This window comes from Thamnophis elegans, chromosome 15 (assembly GCF_009769535.1).
Source record: "Thamnophis elegans isolate rThaEle1 chromosome 15, rThaEle1.pri, whole genome shotgun sequence".
Lineage (NCBI taxonomy): Eukaryota > Metazoa > Chordata > Lepidosauria > Squamata > Colubridae > Thamnophis > Thamnophis elegans.
Window position 1 is genome coordinate 47,814,829 of NC_045555.1, and position 12,534 is coordinate 47,827,362.

General features: G+C 41.0%; 1 protein-coding gene across 2 annotated transcripts in view; it reads left to right on the forward strand.

Annotated features, from left to right (window-relative positions):
• The first annotated feature begins 730 nt into the window (after positions 1–730).
• Positions 731–12,534, forward strand: part of HS3ST1 (heparan sulfate-glucosamine 3-sulfotransferase 1) — an 86,839-nt gene continuing 75,035 nt past the window's right edge. The window contains exon 1 of one of the 2 annotated variants that reach the window (XM_032231589.1): positions 731–1,014. The gene's annotated coding sequence lies outside the window, so the exon portion shown is untranslated. Of the gene's footprint in view, positions 1,015–1,639; positions 2,030–12,534 lie in introns of those variants that run through there. The other variant, XM_032231588.1, reaches the window with a different exon arrangement.

Consider the following 12,534-nt stretch of genomic DNA (forward strand, 5'->3'; position numbering starts at 1 on the left):
GATTGGATGCAACAAATGGAATTCTTAGGGCAAATGGTAGAAATGCCAGGTGGGTATTTCCCCCCCCCTCTCTCTCTCTCTCCTTCCCTCCCTCTCTCTCTTTTTCTTTCCCTCCCTCCCTCCCTCTCTCTCTCTCTCTCTCTCTCTCCCTCCCTCCCTCTCTCTCTCTCTCTCTCATGCTCAATTTTGGGGAAATATTTTAGAAAATAGCAAGGCCCTTTGTTATACTTCTAAAGCCCAGCTTAAGATCAGAGGAAGGTCCTAATTCCTCGCACCTGGAAGAAACTTGACAGAATCACAAGTGTTCATTACCTGATTCATTCCCTCCCTACCAAGAAAGGCAAGGACTGTCTAGTAAACCTCTCCCTTCCCCATTTTTGTCCTTCACCACTTAACAGCATAGCTGGATGACAGCCTCTGAAAGCGGATTTTGTCTGATCTCAAAAGGGGGGTGCGAGAAGGGGGGGGGTTAGGCAGAATCAGACCCGAGCTGTAGGCTGAAGAAGTGGGGGGGGGGGGGAATCCTAGAATGCATCGTTTCCAAGGGACGGCGGGGGGGGGGGATCCCTATGCTTGGGGGTCATGATGAAGCCACTTGGCAGCTTAGCAGGGCTGAAAAGGAGGCTTAACTTTTTTATCCACCTACCGGCTTGTTCTGGGAACAAGGAAATGAGATCTCGTTTTTGTTTGTTTTTTTAAAAAGCCTCCTTTTGGAAACTCCGATCCACGGGTTGTGTAAGCCAAAGGCTGCTTTGATCGGGATCGCGCAACGACGCGGAATTGAGGATCGAACGCTGAATATTCCCTCGGCCCTGGAACCGGAGCAGCGTTTCTTCCCGGGCGACACCGCAAAAAAGAGAGGAGGCGACCGTAGAAAGACCCAAGGATGCTTTTTTAGGCAACCCACCCCTCGAAACGTTCCTCGGTTTGTTTTTCGCCTGCCGCCCCCCCAGGAGCCAAACCCACGACCACCGGGAGACGGAGGGGAGCTGGACCGACTTCCGACGCCCCGAGGTGAGTTGGCTTTGGTGCCCAAAGGCTGCTGCGCACGTTAAGAGCTCTTCCTCTCCACCACCAGCCCCCCCCCCCGGCTTCTCCCCCCTTCCTCCCCCCCCCGGCTCTTCCAACCAAGCCCTCCTCCTTTGCAAACCCCTCGGCTCTTCCCCAAAGGACGCCCCCCCCCCTTGGCAGGCGCAGAGCCGCCCCTTTTGATCCTTATTTGGTCCCCGTTTGGGGTAAACCGGGGAGACCCTCCCACTCACCCCCAGGTGGGAAAACGGTGCAAGGAGCCGCCCCCTTCCCTTCCTTCCTCCCCCCCCCTCCCTCCCTTCTCCTCCTCCTCCTCGGGCGTTGTCCGGGGACGCTTCCCGACACGGAGGCGAGGAGGGCAGGAGCGGACGCCTCTACCTGCCCGCCTTCCAGCTGGAGCGGAGTCACCTGTTCCCCCAAGCTCCGCCCCCTCCTTGGCCAGCCCCGCCCGTGGGAGGGAGGAGAAGGGGGGGGGAAGGAGAGAAGAGAGGCGAGTCGCCCTCTTTGGCATGTAGACGGACGGGGTTTTCTCCCCCCCCCCCCGGTGGCTCTTCTCCCCCTCCCTCCCTCCCTCCCTTGGCCAGGTGCTGGTGGCGGTGGGGGGGCTCGGAAAGGAGCCATGCATCCTTCCCTGAACTCCGCGCTCGGGAGTTGCAGCCAGCGGGGAGAGGGGGGGGGAGGCCGGCCCGGCTGGCGTTCCTCCAAGCACCCCCCACCCACCCCCACCCGCTCCGCTCCTCTCGCCTTCCCCGCCGGTCCTGGTCCCTGGGACCGACTCAATGAATCCTGAGGCTGGTGGTGCTGGTGGTGCTGGTGTGATGCGTTGATGTGGGGCAGACGCTACCGCAGCCTCCAGCCTTCTCCGCACGGCGGGGTGAAGCGAGCGGGGGAGCGACCTGGTTTTTCAGCCCCCCGCCCTCCGGACAGCTCCGGGACCCGCCGCCGACGCTCCCCGAGCCCTGCAGAACAAGACGCGCGTCTTCCCGCGGCTCCCGAGGAGGTAAACCCAATGGAACAGAAAGCCCGAGGAGTGATTTTGGTTTGGGCAGGCAGAGAAATCAAAGGAGGGGAAGCTGGGGGGGGGGGTAACATTGGAGGGCTTTGGGGCTTTAAGGATGCCCGTCCTGGGGTCTCCGGGCTGAGGGCTTCTCCAGACCTTTCCGAACGCTGTTAGGTCTTGGGGAGTGAAGTCCACGTGTAAACGGGGTGCGTGTCTGAATGCCGCGTCGCTGAAGTTCCCCTCGGCTCTCCTGCCAAAAAGACCTTACAAGGCTGAGCTGGAACTCCGCTCAGCGGATCCTTCGGGAAAACGTTTGTGACTTTAATTTTTTTTGGGGGGAAAAAAAAATCAGAATAGGAAGCCGGGCAGAGGGAGACCTATGAAATATTAAAAGCGGCTAATGCATTCCTTTCCTTTTTTCTTACCCCCCCCCCCAAAAAAAAACCCGAACCCTTGCAGATGAATTCGCCTGCTTTGAAAGGGAGGCAGCAGCGCCGAATTCACTTTTCTCCCCCCGTTCCCCTTTTTGCCTTGGAGAAAAAGACTTTTCTAAAATTAAAAGGCAGAGAAGCTTGATTCAAAAACAACCCTGTATTTGTTTCTGTCAGTTTGATGGTTTTCATAGCCTCAGAAGTACTTATTGTATCTTTAAAATGTTATTCTATTTTTTTTAACATTGCAACTGTTCATACCTGGGGGGGGGGGTCACTGAAATTGACATCAGCTGGAAGATCACTAATTTAATTTACAGTGAGTGGCGGTTGTTTATTGCAAGGGTGGGGGGGCTGCCTTTTGAAATCTAGAGATAACCCACTTCTTTTTGGCATCGTTATTTTTTTTTTACAAGCCAATTTTCCCTGGGTCAGCCTTGACTAGTAAGTCACGTGTCCTGATCTGGAAGATTGGCTGTGTCACTGATTGTTTGTATGGTGGTGAGAAAGAAACTCTCATGTGCTCTCGGCTTGTTGCTTCAAATTGGGATGAGTCTGTCATACAGATTCTGCAACTCAGAACCCCCTAATGCTCATTACACCAACCAACATTACATAAATGCTTAGAACAGCATTTGTTTAATCTTAAAACAAAGATGGGTCATCGCTGTTTAGTCCATACGTGCTTTTAACCTTCACCTGTTTAGAAAGTATAATGGCTAACAACTTTGGAGCAAATTTAGAAATACTTAATGGTTTGACCTAATATCTCAATCCTACAAATAGAGTCACATTCCTTAATGCATGTTTAAAATCACTTTTGATAGTTTACTTTGTAGTGGGGCTAAAATGACTTTAATTTGATTTCATCTTCTTTGTGTGGACACTCAGAATACCTGGACATTTTTTTTTTAAATCTAGCTTTCTGACTTCATCATTTATAAAAACCCGGTTTTGTAATATGCAAATATTGAGAAAGGGAGAAATGAATGGAATTGAAAACCAGCCAAGATACATTTTAAAAGAATAATCCATTTAACTGAGAAATCTGCATAGTAGTATGGGTGAACCATAGAAAGGATCTGATAGATTTGGAAGTGCTTTTTTTAAAAAAAAATCAGTCAGTGAGGGTACTTGTATCCTGAACAGGAGCTACACTTACAATAATCCCTTCTTCCTCTAGTCTAAATGAACCTGTTGCAATGAACAATGTTTGGGTGAAAATCACCAATCAGGACTCATTCTGCAGCTGCCGGTAATTCTTGGATTGTAGAATCCAGGAAAACAGATTCCCATGGAATCTGAAATGCCTCAAAGTAATCTAACGCCTGTATATAATTCGTTGTTTAAAGTTTTCTAAAATGAATATTGTTCAAGTTATTTGTCTAATGTGCAATGGCTACTGTTTATTTGGTGACTAAAAGTTCTCTCGTTGTGTTATGAAATCAACTATCAATGAGAAGCAAAACAGAAAAACCATCCTATCGCATTAAATTTTTTAAAAAATCTGATATATTACTTTTATGTTGCAGTCATTTATCATTCTTGAAAGAGAACCACAAAGCATTAATCTGTTAAAAAATTTACCACACTGTGCTTATGTAATTGTTCCTAATTTGGGGAATCTGTTCACATTTAGAAGACTGGTGCTATAACCAGTTGCTTTTTTTTTTTAATTCTGTGAACCATGTCATTAGTAAACATAGGAAGGATTTAAATGCGTTCGGTGTTTATTGTGCTGTGAAAAACCCTCCGTTTAATTTGTGGCTGCCTAGCAGCAGCATCTAACCAACCTTAACTGATTTTAAGCAGCTAAATAAGGCCAGATCTGATTAGAACTTTCACGAGAGATTAATAGTTGCATCTGAAGGCTAAACTGGGGAGTTGGAAGAAAACGTTTCAGAATAAGGCAAATGGCAAACCACTTAAATCTTGTTGACAAGGAAACTACCCAGACTTGTTCCTGAAGTTGCTGAGTCAAGCTTGACTCAAACAAGACCGCCTTTAAGATACCGTAGCTCCAGTTACAAAGGGATGAGTAGTTTGCTAGTAGTTCTTATGTAGCCACTGATGATAATAGCAAGATATATGCTTTATCTACCATCTCCCATGGAAAAAAATTCCCAGAGCCTATAAAGTATTCTGCTTGTAGTTGTGTTGTTGATTGAATTGAGCCTGGGCAGCCATGTGTCAGAAATGGTACAGGTCAGTGGTGGGTTTCAAAAAATTTTGGAACCTACTCTGTGGGTGTGGCCTCCTTTGTGGGAGTGGCTTGCCGGCCATGTGTTTTCTTTCTCTGTCTGTCTGTCTGTCTGTCTCTCTCCCTCTCTCTCTTGCCTTCCTTTTGTCTCTCTGTCCCTTTTTTCTTTTTTTCTTTCATCTCACTCTCACTCTTTTTCTTTCTTTTTTCTTTCTTTCTTTCTTTCTTTCTTTCTTTCTTTCTTTCTTTCTTTCTCTTTCTCACTCTGTGTCAGTCAGTCAGTCAGTCAGTCTGTGTGTGTGTGTGTGTGTGTGTGTGTGGCAGTGGTGGGTTTCAAAAAATTGTTGGAACCTCTTCTGTAGGTGTGGCCCGCTTTCCGGGTCCACTGCTGGAACCTCTTCTAACCGGTTCGGTAGATTTGACGAACCGGTTCTACCGAACAGGTGCGAACTGGTAGGAACCCACCTCTGGTACAGGTCCTCCTGCTTAAGCAGTGGGTTAGACTAGATGACCCCAAAGGTACCTTCAATTCTGTGATTCTGTTCTGAATTAAAATTCACCCAAGACTTATTTCAAAGGGGCCAATGGCAACTCTGTTTTTCTCCCCAAGCCACTTCCGCCACCATTTGCTTTCCTTGTTTGAATTCTCTCACATCTTAATTTCTGGTTATGAGCCGAGGTGGCGCAGTGGTTAAATGCAGCACTGCAGGCTACTTCAGCTGACTGCAGTTCAGCAGTTCGGCTGTTCAAATCTCACCGGCTCAGGGTTGACTCAGCCTTCCATCCTTCCGAGGTGGGTCAAATGAGGACCCGGATTGTTGTTGGGGGCGATATGCTGACACTGTAAACCGCTTAGAGAGGGCTGAAAGCCCTATGAAGCGGTATATAAGTCTAACTGCTATTGGTTGTGACTCTCTTGCTCTCCAGAAGCGTTGCTGAATTCCCGATTGCCTTTTAATGTAATCCAAACAGTATTACTGTTTTATTCCAGAACTCCATGTCAGAATAGGAATTGTGCAAATAAGGATCTGCTATAGCTAATATTGAGTCTAGTCATAAGAAAACTTCTAATTTGGTTCTGTGTACTTTTATTGATTTTCCCAGTTTGTAGGTTACTTTACAATTAATCCATCTAATAAAAGAATACACAATTCCCTCGGATCCAGACTTTGAACAATTGTGCCATTACAATATTGGTTTACTCTAGGTTTCTGTGTACTTTGCTCTGATTCACGCCCATAAAAATCTATCATAGGAAATGAGGGTTATTAACTTCGTATTTATGTGTTTAATTCTACTATGGGAAAGGAAGTTTTGGAGATGGATTTTCTCTGGAATTGGAGCCTGTAAAAGTATTAATGCCTTCTTTACTAGCATTCTGAGGTGATATTAGTAATAGTTGGTTACTGTAGTTTTATTTGCTTTTTAGTTCCTAAAAAATAGCATTAGTGTAACCCAGATAACACAATTTGATCTGAAACTGAGAAACCTGGTTTTAGACTTCTGTTAAATCCCCTATCTGGAATCTGTGTCACAGTGTTCCCTCGGTCTAGAAGGAATGAGCTAACACAATTGGTCTAAAGGTTTTAGCCCAACATCTAAACATGCCAATTGATGTATTTCCAGGGAAACATTTTTGTTGCAAAGTTTGGTGTGTGCTATTAATAAACACTCAACTTCATCTCACAATAATTCAGAGCACACGAGATATAATAGGCACGAGATTTATGGTTTTGTCAGTTTTAATGATGTGTCTTGTTTGGCGTTATTGCATTTCACACTTTTAATGAGTCAGAAATTTATTGCAAAGGCACATCCTTTACGTTCATAAAGAATGAGGCAGAGCCCTCATCAAGGGCACAGTTTTCTGCTCAACTTCTTGGGGTTTTTTTTATGGATGGATCAAAAAAAATAATAATCCCACACCATATTCTAATAAATGTGACACGAGTGACCCCATTAGGTTAGTATTTATGTTTAAAAAATGTGTTATATATTTGAAAATGCTTGGAACAAGTTGAATTGCATTTGGAATATATTGCACTGTAGCCTTCTTCCTATGCTTAACAACTTCCCTTTCTTTGCTGATCTCTCTGCCCTAGTATCAGGAATACAATATGTTCAGTCAAGTTTGCTTTGCTTTCTTTTAAACATCAGAAGTCATTCGTTTTTTGCCTTTTAGGAAAGCATAGAGTGGCAGGACTTCAGACCTTTCAAGTATCAGAAATTTGCCACAAATCGGAATGGCCTTTCATTATTTTGTTACTCAGATCAATGCAGAAAACAATATATAAAGGGTTATGCTAAAGCTTCAAAATGAAGGCAATTTGTAGTGGTACATCAAATTCCTCAAATTGAACTGAGAAAGCTTCTAAGGGTTGGATCCGTGCAAAAACTATGTTTGCAAAAAGTACAATACTCTCTTCAAATTTTCATATAGAGCCTGGAGGTGGCGCAGTGGTTAGGGTGCAGTACTGCACGCCATTTCAGCTGACTGTTATCTGCAGTTCAGCGGTTCTAATCTCACCGGCTCAAGGTTGACTCAACCATTCCATCCTTCCGAGGTGGGTCAAATGAGGACCCGGATTGTTGTTGGGGGCGATATGCTGACTCTGTAAACCGCTTAGAGAGGGCTGAAAGCCCTATGAAGCGGTATATAAGTCTAACTGATATTGCTATTGCTATTCATAGAGAAATTGAGCCAGTTGATTGACAGGTTGACCTTCTCACCACTGACAATGTTTCCTTCCAAATCATAGAGACTTGATGAAGTCCTTATTTCAAATGGCTATAGAAAATTTCTAGAAGATTTTCACCAAATCATAATAATTGCTAAGATGAACACTATTATGTTGTTAAGAACCATGCTAAAATCAAAATGCTTTCTTAAACCATTGGTTTCCCAACAAATATAATTTAATTGTGTTAAAAAAATATCCCAAGTTCTCTGCTCCTATTATTTTGTAATTTACAGATTTCTTACCCAAATGAACCAATTTGTGCAACTTACATTGAAATATTCGGTTAAACAGTGTTTGTGGAAGAGAAAATGGTTTAATTAAATATTTTGCCCTTTCAAATACTAGCTTTATCTCAGAATTTGTATGAAATATAATAGGACTCATCTCCACAAGTGGGACAGCTATTCATAGACAGTTCATCTAATTATTTCTCAAACTAAGCAACAGTGCAGACATTTTTCTAAAATAAAAAAATCAGAACCCATAGAAGCTTGATTCCAAAAACTCCTCCTGCATTTGTTTCTGTCAATTTGATGGTTTTCATATCCTCAGAAGTACTTACTGTATCTTAAAATATTATTCTATTTTTTGACATTTCAACTTTTCATGATTTTCTCATTTTCATTAAGGGAAGCTTGAATGTTGTTTTAAGTGGGTAATAACTATCCAACTTGAAATGGGGCATTTATTATTCCAATTTATATCCTCTTTTTCTGCCCACAGACCATTCAAATTGGCAACTGTGCAAACTATCTAATTGGGTCCCAAACTAAATTTCTGTGGTCTGTGCATATTTCTATTAGAATTACCATTTTGGTAGCTTATATCGTTTTATTTGGTTACCCCAATTAGTTGACTTTCTACATTACCGTGTCATAAATGAAGCTGTCTAAATTAGGTGTTTGTGTTTTTTTTTAATTCTTCTTTTCTTCCTTTCTGCTTTCTTACTGCGCCAGTCAGAGGTTTCTTGATACATATCTTCCTTTTATTTTATTGCTCAATCTGTACCAATACTTTGCTGTAACTCAATGTGCCCAGTGCTTAATGAGGTGAGTCAAGACAGTCCCATCTGTTTTTTAGCTCTTGTAACAGGATGAAGTGTTTGTCTCTGTAAATCTTAAAAGCACAGTGTTATATGATTCTTACTGACACATGGTTTAAAAGGACCTGAGCCAGGCATAAGTGTCTTCAACATTGCAGAATATATTAAAGGTTAGATATTTTTCATTTGATGACTACTGGTCTGTATTAGTGAATGTATGTATATACTCTCTTACCTTCTTATTCAATTGAATGTTATTCACCAATGTTTGATACCATATAAATTATACAATACTGTATAATCTCATTTTAGAGATTAAGATGCCAGAAATATATATATTTATCAGCACAAATACAACACAAATGTAACAAAGGCAACGGTAAAAATATTGGGTTTCTGTCTGGATGGTCTCTTGTGACGAGCCGATGGACAGAGAAAGGAAGCAGTAGGCTTCCTCCCATATTTGGGCATACCAGGGGTTGTGACACTAAATATATATCTATTTCCCTGGCTCAGCTGATAAAGGAGGAGAACCTTGTGGCTTAGTGGTTAACACATCTGATTAATATGTAATACAGCCCAGGTTTGAATCCCAGTAAGGGTATGGCTAGCTGATGAGAGCTAAATAGCTTGAAATAGATCTATACTAGTCTCCCTTTATTTATTTATCAGCACAAATACAATATATATATATATATATATATATATATATATATATATATATATATATATATATATACATACACATACACATACACATGTTTTATTTGTGCTGATAAATAAATAAAGGGACACTAGTATAGATCTATTTCAAGCTATTTAGCTCTCATCAGCTAGCAGTAGCTAGCAGCTCAACAGTAAAAATATTGGGTTTCTGTCGTGATGGACTCTTGTGACGAGCTGATTGACAGATGATGGAAGCAGTTAGCTTCCTCCCATAATTGGGGCTTACCAGGGGTTGTGACACTACATACATACATACATACATACATACATACATACATACATACATACATATATATATATATGTTATATTTATGCTGATAAATAAATAAAGGGAGACTAGTATAGATCTATTTCAAGCTATTTAGCTATTTATTTAAATAGCTTGAAATAGATCTATACTAGTCTCCCTTTATTTATTTATCAGCATAAATATAACAAATGTAACAAAAAAGGCAACAGTAAAAAATATTGGGTTTCTGTCTGGATGGTCTCTTGTGACGAGCCTAATGACAGAGAGTGGAAGTGTGACCTTCCTCCCATACTTGGGCATACCAGGGGTTGTGACTTTAAAGTATATATATATACATAATTATATATATATATATATATATATATATATATATATATATATATATATAAATTATATATATATATATATAAATTATATATATATATATATATATAAATATATATATATATATATATATATATATATATATATATATATATATATATATATATATAGTGTGTGTGTGTATGTGTATGTGTGTGTGTGTATGTGTGTGTGTGTATGTGTGTGTGTGTGTGTATATATATATATATATGTATGTATGTATGTATGTATGTATGTATGTATATAATTTGCAGGCTTCAACTGCAACTGTACATTTTTAAAGAATTGTGTGCACAGAATCTTATTAGGTGGTGTTATCAATCTTCAGACTACAAATCTGACAGTTCATGTTTGCTAAGCTGAGCTATTTGCTCTTTAATGACCTTCTCTGAGGTTTAACTCATGAAACAAAGTGAATGTGTGGCAGTGGCAGAGATTTCCTTCAAAATATATTAAATCTGACCACATTACTTGTACAAAGTGTTTATTTGTGGGCCTTGTACATGGAATAGGAGAAGCATGAAACTTGCAATGTAGTTGAATTAACAACATAAAATATATATTTAGACATTTATTAATATAAAATAATTTGTATAAATATTTGATAGAGAAAGTTGCATCAAATTGGGAGGAGACAAATATATGTATTGTATTGGAAGGAGAACAGTATAAAATATATAATCAGTGCTAATAATGCAATATGTAAGTCACAGCTTCATAATTTTTAGGCTTATTCTCTGGACAGTATATTGATTCTAATTTATTACAGCAGAAAAAATAAGTTGTCATAACTTTGTTCATTCTACCATCTTTTGAGGACATATTGACCAAAATGGGCCTTCATTGTTGTGGTTTCCTGTATGATCCTGTATCTTTGGAGACTTGAACCAGTTGCTTTCTGGATTTATTACTGATTTAAGAATGTTTGTAAACTCTTATCCACTTTTTGAAGTGGAATTTGTTGGTTTTCAGTAATACAAACACATTTTGCATAGCCATTTCTATGTTTTGTTAAGATTAATCAAATACTGAAACAATTTGTCTTATGCTGATTTCAGCAACTCTACATTCTATCCTGGAGTGGCGCAGTGGTTAAATGCAGCACTGCAGGCTACTTCAGCTGACTGCAGTTCGGCGGTTCAAATCTCACCAGCTCAAGGTTGACTCAAACCAAGTCCCACCTTGGTTTGTGGTTGGAGTAATTGGACAGACATCAGAAAAACCCATGTTCAAGTCCATCATTATCCATTGAAGTTTACTAAGTGATTTTCAGAATGCTGTTTTGGGGGGGAAATGGGAGGAAGGGGCATTGTGTATGTTGCCCTGCCTTCCCGAAGGAAAAGTAGCAAGACGTAGCTAGACCTAGCAAAAATAATTAAAAATAAAAATTATATATGAAAGTCTATGGGGAAAAAAATTAGGAAGGGGATATTGAATTCATCTATCAGTGTGTTTTCTTTCTAACTCTAAAAGAAAGAGAAAACTAAATTTAAGTGTTTTGGGCCAGCTACAAAACCCAGGATGCTGAAAGACAGTACAGATGGAGACAATAAGTCAAAATTGGCTGATATGGCCCTATTTCCTTTACACAGCTCCTACCACATAATACATCAGCCTTTTCGCTGACCCGCCCATCCCCTCCCTTTCTACTCAGCCATATTCCCCAGTGGGGAGAAGCATATTTCACCATTTCCCCACTGCCCTAGCCCCCTTTTCCCTCCTTCAGCTACTGAATTTGATTTTTTTCTTTATTTCCTCTTATTTGGCCCGTGACAAACAGCCTCACTTTCATTCTGTGCATTGAGCAAATCCAAGTTAGTTTGTTCTGCTGCGTTTGAGTTTAGGCATACACTGAGTAAAGTTTGGCCCAGAACATTTTGCACATTCTTAAATTCTTCACATCAGAACTCCTCATGTTTAAAATGTCAAGGAACTGGTGCCTAGATTGTCCTTTGGGGAGAACAAAGAAACCTCGGAATGTTTGAATAGCAGACAAGCCTCTTTGGGACTTTGAAACATTCAGAATTTGGGAGAAAATAGCTGTGTGGTTGTCAGGAGTGACAATCAAGGCTTGAATAGACAATATCCCTAACAGTTTAGAACAAAGTAATTGCTATTCTTTGATCTTTATCTTTATTTTTTGCCAAACTAGAAAAGTGTAATCTTCTTAAAATCATTTGAAGGCATCCTTGACAATGCTCCTTTTGATAGAAAGAACACAGTATCTTTTTTCATTCTGTTTATTGAATAGAGGTGTGTGTGTGTGTGTGTGTGTATCAGTGAAGTGCAGTCAGGGGAGGCAGTGGAGGCAGAGACTCACCACTGTCATCATGAAAAGAAAAATTAAAAGGAAAAAGGCTGAGCTAGTTGCTGCCAGAGTCACCATGGATGACTCTGCTTAGGGCTTAACTGTTTAAAAAAGCCTCTAAAAAATTGCCCTCTGCAGGAGGAGGCGGGAGAACCACGTGCCTCATTTAGTCTGACTTTATGATCACTCGAGCAGAGTTAAGAAAGGGTTAAAAGCCGAAAAATTCCTTATGCAAAGGAGGCACGTGGTTCTCTCGCTACGTTGGCACGTGGTTCTCTTGTTACGTTGGTCCCAGCTCTCTGTGGGTCATTTACTAAGTCCCCCCATGTGGTTCTGGGATTTTTGCTCACCGTTCTTCTGATCATTTTGACCCCACGGGGTGAGATCTTGCGTGGAGCCCCAGATCGAGGGAGATTATCAGTGGTGTTGTATGTCTTCCATTTT